This window comes from Somniosus microcephalus, chromosome 1 (assembly GCF_052327205.1).
Source record: "Somniosus microcephalus isolate GS21.2 chromosome 1, FLI_Smic_1.0, whole genome shotgun sequence".
NCBI lineage: Eukaryota > Metazoa > Chordata > Chondrichthyes > Squaliformes > Somniosidae > Somniosus > Somniosus microcephalus.
In genome coordinates, this window is record NC_140987.1 from 425,467,177 (window position 1) to 425,477,835 (window position 10,659).

At 43.6% G+C, this 10,659-nt stretch overlaps 1 protein-coding gene across 4 annotated transcripts in view; it reads right to left on the reverse strand.

Annotated features, from left to right (window-relative positions):
* Positions 1 to 7,417, reverse strand: part of LOC147125257 (serine/threonine-protein kinase PAK 3) — a 249,801-nt gene extending 242,384 nt beyond the window's left edge. For 3 of the 4 annotated variants that reach the window (XM_085999975.1, XM_085999972.1, XM_085999946.1), the window contains exon 1: positions 7,322 to 7,417. The gene's annotated coding sequence lies outside the window, so the exon portion shown is untranslated. The remainder of the gene's footprint in view (positions 1 to 7,321) is intronic. The other variant, XM_085999961.1, reaches the window with a different exon arrangement.
* Positions 7,418 to 10,659: the final 3,242 nt, after the last annotated feature.

The window sequence follows — 10,659 nt, forward strand, 5'->3', positions numbered from 1 at the left end:
GTAATGAACTGTGTGAGGGGCTTTAATATGTTTTGACAATGTGATATATTACAAGATAATTGCAAATATTTCCTTTAATTAAGCTTTTAATAATTGGTCTAAACAGTAGTTGATGGGTGATATAGACTACATGTAAAAGACATGTTTAAAAATAAACTGAATTCCTCCCCCCCCCCCTTCCCCGGGACAAATTAAATATATTCAAATCACAAAGAAAAGCAATGAAGTGTGTACATCGGTCTGCTTTAACTTCAAATGCACACTGAATACAGTACTATCACTATGCTATCAGACAGCAATGGTGTTGAAAATTAGCTAGTGCCAACTAATGTGAGCAATACTGAGAACTTGTGCAGTGCTGAAATGTTGGACAATCCTAATAGCTTTTACAAGATTTACATCTCCAAGGCAATGTTCTTACACACAATTAAGATTTCAGATGCTCTAACTTTTACAGAATCTTTCAATTCCTCACCTCCTCTTTGTCTTCCATTCTTACTATGGTCTACAAACTTTCAATTCCTAAGTTTGGAATCACATAAGCACTTGATTAGCTTGCTTTCTCTTCTCTTTTTAGCCCTGGTTGTGTCCCGCATCATAGACTTTGTCCCCCCACCTCATTATTACAGTCCAGCACACTGATGCCGAGTGGTCATCTTAAGATTTCTGGGCTTGAGAATCTTAGCTTTTCATTTATACAGAGAACAATTTATACAGAGAACAGAGAACTTAATTGAATCTAAATTTATTTAGTGACATGAACACTGAATCTAACACTAGGCTTCAGACAAGAAATTCTGGTAAGATTGTTTAGTATCATACAGATGGCCTGGATGATCTGCAGCTGTCAGTCACTATCCTTGCTACCTAAACTTGCAAAATCACAAGTCTACTTACCTGCCCCTTCAGGATGATATGGCACATAATAGACGGGAGCAGATCAGAACTGGAGGAAGTCCCAAGCGCTACAAACCCTTGACTCCTATTAAGGTGATCACCCTGGCCATCATAAAGGAGTAGGAAAGGATGAAGTGGGAAGTCTGCCCGAGCTCAAATCGAGTACCAACGTGTATTTGTAATATCTCGCCTTGCTCCCCACTCAGTCACTAACACACTCAGTTTCAGTGATATTGAACACATTACACTGCAATGCAAACATTGCTTGATGGTATAATACCTCTTTAATGCAGCACTTTGACATGTGTTACTCTTCTGTTGGCATAGGTCTGGAAGAAGAGACTGTCACCAAGAACAGTCCCTCTGCAAGCCAGCACCTCACTGCACCCTGCTTCGCTCTCACAACCTCCGCCAGGCACCAGCACAGCTGTACATACCCCAGAACATTAAAGTGCTGGCCCCCTGCATAAAGCATCAATTATCTCTTTGAGGCATCTATGGACAGCAAAATGGTTTATCTCCTTTGTACTAACCTGGAAGGAATTGAAGGCATACAAGTTGAGGATGTGGTCCCCTTGACAACCACCAGCAATGCCATTTAATGTACAAATTATTTGCATGTCTTCCTGAAGCAGAGGGCAAAGCTCCATAACTGCCTCCTTGTCATTTCAAGCCCAACCCCTCCTTTAATGAATAATTATATTGGCAATAGCTGCCACAACTAGGGTCACATGTGCCTTAGATCTCTCCCCACCACCACCCTTCTCTCTCCCTCTCCTTACAGTAATTCCAGAACAGATGAAAACCAGGCAATAAACGTGTGTAAATCCATACTCCCCATGTTACTGGTTACTATTTCACATTTGCCCCCAGTGTAACCCATCATCACTGACAGCAATTCTAGGCTTATAATCCTCATAATAAAATGAAGGATCCTGAATGGCAAAATACTGTAATAAAGCTCACAAAAAATAAAATGAATGGAGCAAAGAGGTAGACTGCAATGGTAACAATGAATTCAAATCTATGCATTTAGAGCAGGTTTTATTGCCAGACTAACAAACAATCTTTGTATATATACAATGTCAATACATATATATTTTATATTAAATTAACTTTCAGTGACTGATGTTAAATACTAGCAATGGGGCTTCAGAAAGTAATTTCCTTAATCAGACCCTTATATGGATTTTACCCAAATTTGTCCAGGTCAGAGTGATTCGATTTCAGGTGCCAACTATGTCTATTTCAGGTAAGTGCTGTGACAGATGCTCAAACAATGGATATAAAAGAATCTGTTTCAGAAAAAGTCTGCAAGTCATGTCACGAAAAGCTTTTCTTATTTAACACGTTAAAGAAAGCCTCTCTCACAAAACATGGGCAGCAGTTCAAACCACCCAGAATGTCACGATACATTGCTGAGTGGTCTCTGGGTCCTTTACTCTGTAGGACATGGGACAGGAAGCACCACTAGCCCTAATATGGTTTGGGAGAAGGAATGCAGTGGTTGAGAATTGAGATTCCCTACTATTTTCTCAATTATAAAAAGGTAATCATTCTTAAATTTTGTACTAATTACATTTGACTTGTAAAACAAAATCCACTAAAATTAACAGAATCTGTTAACATTATCATGATCAATTATGATACATAACTGGCCATCCCCAAGACTGCCTTTGGGAATAATGCACAAAACTTATTTACCAGGATAACATGTCACACAACTCAGTCCACTTGAAATCAAGGTGAACTTTATTTGGATGCACAGCAGCTGAAGTTTCCAACATTAATATGCTGATGATTCTCTGTGTATACACAAAGAGAAAGAAAATGCACACACTTTAATATATCTAATTCATACTTAACAGAAACACACGAGGGATGAAGGTATTGGTATGAAATCTCACATACAAGTTTAAATTTATACATCAAGATTGAAGTATCTTATATATGATGCATATATTTCTCTTAAGTAGAAGAAAGTAATTAAGACAATAAGGGTCAAATTCTATGGCAGATTTACAAATTAAATTTGTTGCAAAATACAATTACATGAAGGTGGGCAGCAAGTAATTTAAACTGGTTTAATTTCAAGCCGCTCTATATATTGTTTCCAGTACAGGAAGCATGGAACCACATCTGTACAATCTGCAGGCTCCTCGATCATGTGCTCTAGTGAAGAACTCATTTTTTTCTTTTAAGTCATAGGTTTGCAAACCGGGATCTTCAGTTTCATCAGATCTCCGTTCATCTGGGACCAGAGTCTCCAGAATTCCGTATTTACTGACTTATTGATATGTTGGGCTGGATATTAACTCAGAAGCAGGGAGGAAGTGACTGGGCTGGATTGAGGTCGGGAAACCCGAAGAACAGGTTTCCCTCAGTTCCTGCCGAATTTAACGGCAGGCACCTGATTATCATTTTTTGTTTCCGTTTCCCAGTCGCAGCCAGTCAGATTGAGAGGTTGGCTGGCTGTCGGGCAGGTAGGCCCGCGGCACCAGGCCACAGCCGGGGGACGGAGAGGAAGGAGGGAGGGATCGGGGCTGCCGGGGTGGTGGGAGGGGAGGAAGATCGAAGTCCTGAGCCGGGAGAGATCGGAGAGGCCAGGGTGGGGGTGAAGAAGATTGGAGTCCAGGAGCCACAAGGAAGATCAAAGTCTGTGGTGAGCGGAGTCCGGAGGCCACAAGGAAGATTAGAAGCTAGAGCAAGGGGGAAATCGGAAGGATCGGCGGAGGTGGTCTGATCACAGGGGGTGGATCCAGCGGGTTAAGTGGAAAAGCACTTACTTCCTGGATCCAGCAGTCCTTGTCTCCCTTTAGCCGCTTGGTTTCCAGAGGCCCAGGAAACCCGGCCGGCCAGGGTTAAAGTTAAAATGGTGGTTAAATATGAGGCGCGCAACCTCATTATAATATTTAAATTGCCAACCTGCCTCTTGATAAAACCAGAAGTGGGCGGGTTGGAGGCGGATTGGGGTCGGGATTCAGATTTTTAACTTTTTAATATCTCACCCGACCCAAGCCCGCCTGTTTTTTGGGGCTTAATATTTCTGTTGCTGTAGACTAATCATTTTTTTAAATGTTTTCTGCAACGATAGCTTGTTTTCCTTTCATTAGCTGACACAGTCTTTCACAAGTTAGGACAGGGGGTCCCTGGGAGTGTGTTGATATTTGCAGGAGGATCACACAAAAAAGCACTGCTTTCAGTCATCAATACTTTTCAAATAATATGCATGTGGTACTAATACATTCTGAAAGTGCAAGACTTCACTAGTGCATTGTAAAATTAAATCAAATCAATTTAAGCACTAGTCTATCATCCCTATCACAAACAACAACTTATATAAGTGCCTTTAACATAGAAAAATGACCTAAGGTGCTTCACAGAGGCATAAAGAAAAAATAGATGCTGAGCCGAAGAAGATGTTTGGAGGCGTGACCAAGAACTTGGTCAAAGGGATGAGTTTTAAGCAGGCTTGTAAAGAAGGAGATGGAGAGGGGCAGAGGCTCAGCCATCAATGGTGGAGTGAAGGAAGAGGAGGATGCATAAGAAGCCAAAGTCATAGGAACGGAGAGTTCAGGGGGAGGGCTTTGTAGTTCTGGCAGAATTTACAGAGGTAAGATACGGGCACCAGATTTTTGAATGGGCTGAAGTTTCGGGAGGGTGGAGAATGGGAGGCTGGCTTGGAGCACGTAGGAATAGTCTGGAGGTGACAAAGGCATGGATGCGGTTTCAGCAGGAATGGGCTGAGGTCGGGTGGGCAATGTTGTGGAGGTGGAAATAGGTGGTCTTTGTGATGGAGAGGATATGGATCGCAAGCTTAACTCAGTCTTGAATAGGATGCTGAGGTTTTGAACAATCTGGTTCAGCCAGAGACAGTGGCCAGTTAGGGGGATGGAATTGGTAGAGTTTGCGGTGGGGGCCGAGACAATGGCTACAGTATTACCAATGTTTAAATGGAGGAAATTAGATAGGATTACATAGGATATACGGCACAGAAACAGGCCATTCAGCCCAACCAGTCCATGCCAGCGTTTATGCTCCACTCGAGCCTCCTCCCGTCTTTCCTCATCTAAATCGATCAGCATAACCCTCGATTCCCTTCTCCCTCATTTTCTTGTCCAGCCTCCCCTTAAATGCATCTATACTATTCGCTTCAACCATTCCCTGTGGTAGCGAGTTCCACATTCTCACCACTCTCTGGGTAAAAAAGTTTCTTCTGAATTCCCTATTTAGTTTCTTGCTGACTAGCTTATATTGATGGCCTCTAGTTTTGCTCTTCCCCACAAGTGGAAACACTCTCTGTATCCACTCTATAAAAACCTTTCATAATTTTAAAGACCTCTATTAGGTCACCCCTCAGCCTTCTCTTTTCAAGAGACCCAGCCTGTTCATCCTTTCCTGGTAGGTATAACCTCGTATTTCTGGCATCATCCTTGTAAAAAAAATTGCACCCTCTCCAGTGCCTCTATATCCTTTTTATAATATAGCGACCAGAACTGTATGCAGTACTCCAAGTGTGGTCTAACCAAGGTTCAATATAAGTTTAGCATAACTTCTCTACTTTGCAATTCAATCCTTCTAGAAATAAACCCTAGTGCTTGATTTGCTTTTTTATGGCCTTGTTAACCTGTGTCGCTACTTTCAGTGATCTGTGTATTTGTACTCCGAGATCCCTTTGCTCTTCCACCCCACTTAGATTCGTATTTTCCACATAATATGTGACCTCCTTAATTTTCTTACCAAAATGTAATACCTCACATTTATCTGTGTTGAAATTCATTTGCCAATTATAAATTATAGCTCATCCAAGACTGGATATTGGACAAGCAGTCTGACAGCACAGAGACAGTGGAGGGGTTGAGAGAAATGGTTGAGAGGTAGATCTGGGTATTATCAGCGATCATGTGGAAACTGACTCCATGTCTATGAATGATGTCGCCAAGGGGCAGCATGTAAATGAGGAAGAGGATGTGGCCAAGGATGGATCCTTGTGGGACTCTGGAGGTGACGGTGCGGAGGGTGGGAAGAGAAGAAATTGGTAGAGATGCTACCAAGCCAGGGCAAGCCCACTGAGCTGGGCAATGGAGGAGAGGTGCTGCAGGAGGATGGTGTGGTCAACCATGTCAAAGGGTGCAGGGGGGAACAAGGAGATATCATGCACCATGGTCACATTCACAGAGAATGTACTTTGTCATTTTGGTCAGTGCTGTGAGGGGGCGGAAATATGACTGATGAGATTCAAACAGAGAGTTGCAAGACTGTAGTCACAAATTTGGGAGGCAACAACAAGTTCAAGGACTTTGGGTGGGAAAAGGTTGAAGATAGGGTGGTAGTTTGCCAGGACAGAGGGGTAAAGGGTGTTTTTTTTTTTTTTTGGGGGGGGGGGGGCAGGTGATGATGGCAGTTTTGAAAGGGAGACAGACAGTGCCTGAGAAGGGAGATCCAATTGCAACTGCAGTTAGCACAGGGGCCAAGAAGATAAGTTGGATTCTCTACAATTTAGTGGGAATGAGTTCAAGGGAGCAGGTGGCGAGTCTCATGGACAAGATAAGCTTAGAGAGGGAATTAAAAGAAATGGGAAACTGGAGAGAGATGAGGGTTCAGGCCTGGGGTGGGGGTGGCTACAACTGTTAGTGGAGGGACAGGGAGAGTCTTTAGAACCTACCACTTTTTTACTTTTAATAATCCAGGTCAATTTGTTGGTATAGTTAAGATCTGACATTTGTAGGTGAACGAGCAAGAAGTCCTAGACCCTCAAACTAAAAGAAATGGAGATAGAAACTCAGTGCATTGCAAAAAGAAAATGCAGGTATCATTGCTTAGTGCAGCAAAGTCTCATGTGAAATCATCAAATTTCCCAAATAGAAAAATACAACTCATCATTTTTGAAAGTTGACAAAAAAAATCCTGAAAATATTAAACCATGCTCACAGAGATTCAGAGAATACGTCGTGAGAGCTGGGTTTTCACGCTTGTACATTATTATTCCCCACCACACAATAGCAGGTGTAATCCAAGTACAGTAGCTGGACTGACATGACAAGCTCATCGAGGAGATCCCCGCTTTGTAACAAACCGTTACTGCCTGCAAGGTTTCCCAGCGTACAGCGTGCAGTTGCCTTTGCAGTCACCCAGATAGCTCGTTTAAAAAGAAGAAGCCTTTCGACGCCAAACACCCCACTGCTGCACGCCTTTGCAAACACGAATGCAAAACATTTTTTTTTAACAGGATCTGCAGATTAACAGCAACGAAAGAGCCCCGGAGCCCCAGACTCCTCCCGAAATGACAGTCTGCGCCAGCCCGCTGCTCTTGCAAGCTCAGGGTTTTGCTCAATGCGCCGCTTGTGTGAGTGTTGCGCTGGCGATGTGCCCCCGCTGCAGCAATTCTTTTAAAGAGGGTGGGGGATTTATTTAAATGAAATACCTCTGGATCCCTTCTCCGATCTACCGGCTAGCTCTCCCTCTTCATCCCATCTGTCCTCTCAACCGCTCTTACAGTCTTTTTTTATTGTTCCTCCTGGATGGCGGACAGAGCGGAAGTAAAACCTCCAAATATGTGTCAGCCCTATCAAAATTACTCACAGGAGACTCTTCCCGAGCGAGCACAAGCTCCACAACCTCTCCCCATTTTCATTTGACAAAATAAACTGATTCACGCTTAATATTTATTACTCGGATTTCTTTCCTATATAATAATTTCCATGTATAGATATTTCCTTTGATTATGAGTGTAAGAGAAAAGGCTTCCAATGTATGTCATTATTGCAACATATGAGCCTATTACTGGTGCTGTATTCCCTCCCCCTTTCCTCTCCTGAAGCCTTGACCCATGGTAACTGATCAACTTCCTGGACAGCATTAGCCACCCTTCTGCCCCTCCCTCAAGAGGCCACTCTTCATGTGTAAGCCTAGGCACTGAATGCCGCCAAACTATTTAACTGTGGAAGGGTATCACAGCCGAGCCTGATCTTGTCTTCTCCGACGTTCAGGCTTGGGCTGATAAGTGGCAGGTAACACTCGCGCCACAGAAGTGCCAGGCAATGACTTTCTCCAATGAGCGAGAGTCTAACCGCCGCCCCTTGACATTCAACGGCATTACCATCGCTGAATCCCCCATCATCAACATCCTGGGGGTCACCATTGACCAGAAACTTAACTGGACCAGCCACATAAATACTGTGGCAACAAGAACAGGTCAGAGGTTGGGTATTCTGCGGCGAGTGTCTCACCTCCTGACCCCCCAAAGCCTTTCCACCATTTACAAGGCACAAGTAAGGAGTGTGATGGAATACTCTCCACTTGCCTGGATGAGTGCAGCTCCAACAACACTCAAGAAGCTCGACACCATCCAGGACAAAGCAGCCCGCTTGATTAGCACCCCATCCACCACCTTAAACATTCACTCCCTCCACCACCGGCGCACCGTGGCTGCAGTGTGTACCATCTACAAGATGCACTGCAGCAACTCGCCAAGGCTTCTTTGGCAGCACCTGCCAAACCCATGACCTCTTCCACCTAGAAGGACAAGGGCAGCAGGCGCATGGGAACACCACCACCTCCAGGTTCCCCTCCAAGTGACACACCATCCTGACTTAGAAGTATATCGCCGATCCTTCATAATTGCTGGGTTAGAACCCTGGAACTCCCTCCCCAACAGTACTGTGGGAGTACCTTCACCACACGGACTGCAGTGGTTCAAGAAGGCGGCTCACCACCACCTTCTCTGGGGCAATTAGGGTTGGGCAATAAATGCTGGCCTTGCCAGCGATGCCCACATCCCATAAACAATTTTTTTTTAAATCCACACAGGTACAGGGATTACTGGATAGTGACCAGGAGGGGGAACACTGGCTGATTTCCCCCTTCCTTTCTCAGGGGCACCAAGATAAATTGCAACACCCCAACTAGAGATCAGCTACCTCGGCACTGACCAGGTACCAAACCTGGGACTTCCTAACAATATGAAGTGCCTACTTGGGAAAGAAGGCTACCTGGTGTGGTGTGCATCTTGTGGGCATCCTCCTTGGGTTGCTTTTTTCATAACTAACTTCTCCAAGGGCATCTGATGTCCATTTTCTGCACCAGCTTCAGTTGCAACAGAGCACGAGGTGTCCACCTTAACCAAACTAGTGTAGATCTAATTGCTAGCTGTAAGAAGATGCACGGCCTACATGGTGGGCGAGCAACCTCCTCACAGTAAATTTGTGGCTGACGCACCTATGGGCCATATCCTAACCTAAATGATGTTCAGCCCCTGCCTGAGCTGGGGAAATACCATGCAGTCTGGAACTCATTCTTGGAGATCCACTCAATACAACCCTTTGTGGTGAAAACTGCATTTTTGTCCCATGACACATGTATATCTTGTATATGTATCATTTTAAAGATGTGCTAGCCCTAAGATGGTTTTCAAGCTGAAAACTAAAAATGCCTGTTCGGTGATGGCTTGTCTGTATCAGTCTCCAGAGAGCTTTAATTATGAATTAGTCAAATTGAAGGTTATCTTTGAAGGAGGGAGATCATTTAAGCTGCAATTCTGTGATCAGCATCCCGGACAAGGATGTCATTTGCAACTGGTGTGTGAATAATTTTAGTAGGGGTGGGTATTTCAACATCTATGACTTAACTGCTGAAAGCATGTGGCTCTTTGTTCCTATAATTACGAAGCAAATGGAGCTCCATTGCAAATTGTGGTTTAGGATTGGCAACATGGACATTCGGCAAGATACCATTGTTGCGTTGTTGTCACCAAGTTTGATGGATGATATCATCGTCAAGGGATTTGCTTCAACATTAAAGGGAAAACATCCTTAGAACGCAGGAACCTTTTCATGCTCTTCAATTCTGCTCATTGTGTTAATACACATGTTGCGGGTAACAGAATTCTGCAAACAACCCTTACGTGTGTACCATAAGAGCTTGCAGGCATGATTCTGCGATCCAACACTCAGGTGAGAAACAGCACTTGCAGAGAATGCATTTAAAATAATGTAAGGGAAATCATGAGCTGCATGCCTACAATTTCTCTGTGAGTGCCAATTCTACTGGGAGTATGGAACCACCAGAATGACCCTTGGATCTTTTTGAATGTTCACTGAAAGAAGACGGAATAACTACTGGCTCTTTTAAACATTCAACCCAATTGCATGTAACTAGGGTTGCAAAATTCTGGGAATTTTTAAAAGAGGAAACTTTCCATGGGAATTTTTGGGAATTTATGGGAATTTTGGGAATTTATGGGAATTTTGAGTTTTTTTGCACACTGATGGTTTTTGTCTCTGACCCTTATATTATCTTTGTCGTCAAAATAGACATACTGTTCCATACAAATAAAAACAGGCTTTCAAAACTTTATTTAGGTTATAATTTTGAACTTTATTGAACCCCCACAAAAAAGACCCATCTAAAATAAAATAAAAAGAGCGTCAGCTTATTTAGCCTGTAATTTGTCCTTATTTTGTCCCTTTGAGTCTTCTACTCATGAGTCTTCTGAGTCTTCTACTCCTCATTGCTCCTCCTGATTCTCTGACTCTGGCTCTGACGTGTCCATTTCCTCCTCTGTGTCAGTGTCTAGCTGTGTGGTGGACACTTCTGTATCTGGCTCAATAAGTTGTAGGTTCGCCTGGATAGCCACCAGTTTCTCCACTCTCTTGTTAGTCAGCCTGTTGCGCACCTTTGTATGCGTATTCCCAAAAAGTGACCAGTTTCGTTCAGAGGCCGCTGATGAAGGTGGGATTTGGAGTATCACCGATGCAATAGGTG